The sequence below is a fragment of the Garra rufa genome, chromosome 5, assembly GCF_049309525.1.
Source record: "Garra rufa chromosome 5, GarRuf1.0, whole genome shotgun sequence".
NCBI lineage: Eukaryota > Metazoa > Chordata > Actinopteri > Cypriniformes > Cyprinidae > Garra > Garra rufa.
Genome location: NC_133365.1, coordinates 56913729 through 56914897, shown reverse-complemented (window position 1 = coordinate 56914897; position 1169 = coordinate 56913729).

Sequence of the window (1169 nt, the reverse complement as noted above, 5' to 3'; positions counted from 1 at the left end):
ATAAATATGTAATAAATCATGTATACAGGATCATGTGACACTGAAGACTGCAGTAATGATGCTGAAAATTCAGCTTTGATCAAAGGAATTAATTACGGTTTAACAGATATTCATATAGAAAACTGCTGTTTAAATTACAAAAATATTTCAAAATTGTTCAAGCTCTTTTGTATTTTTGATCAAATAAAAGCAGTCTTGATGAACAGAAGAGACTTCTTTAAAAACAATGTTTTGAACAGAACTGTATAAAATGCATAAGATATTTCAAGTCTTATAAAAAAATAGTAAGGCAATAGCAGTAGTGATTGTTTCCACAGCAAAAAGCACAAATAATAATGTGTTTAGTTCTCTATCCAGTAAAATGAACCATTGGAGTAACGCCTCAGGAAACTTAAATTTCACAGTCGAGGGCTGTTCACAGTAAAAGCACTGCAGCGTTTCACACTCTCTATAACACTCACACACACACACACACACACACACACACACACACACACACACACACACACACACACAAGAGAGAGTTTGAGAGGTCAATCAGAACAAAGTTTCCTCGTGTTTATAATCTCCCTGTTTTCAATCTGGAGTTAAATGAAGCAGAATATGTGGCGGTAAGCAGATTGTGTGTGTTCATGGCCATTAGTCCAGTTTGTCTAAATGAACAGAACATGAGCGCTGCGGCCGCTATGAAAATAACTCATTTGTTCGAAGTAGCTTTAATCAGATTTCCACATCATTTGATTTAACGCTGATCTACACATGACCTCACGGTGAACTGCGACACAGCGGCCATCGCTAGCAGCTTTACTGACGGACGCTTCATCAAAGGCAGAATAACGACTACAGATGCAAAGTTTTTTTTTTTTCTGAGAAACAAGATTTGTTCCTAGAAGGAGCATAATCTCATTTAATCTCTGTGACATGAGCTCACAATTATTTTTAGCAGCAACGTTTGCATTCGGGCTGCGAGTCAAAAACCGGCCAGAAGCCGAACGAACGCTGCCGGATATTTGCATAGCGAGGTCAGAAACGAGGCTCAGTCTGCGGCTCAAAAACGGAGGAAAACATCATTTCATTACATGATCCGCCTCTGGCTGTTCACACTCAACTAACCCTACAGAAATATAAATCCAAAACAGAAAATGAGGAAATGCAAGTCTAAAGAGACT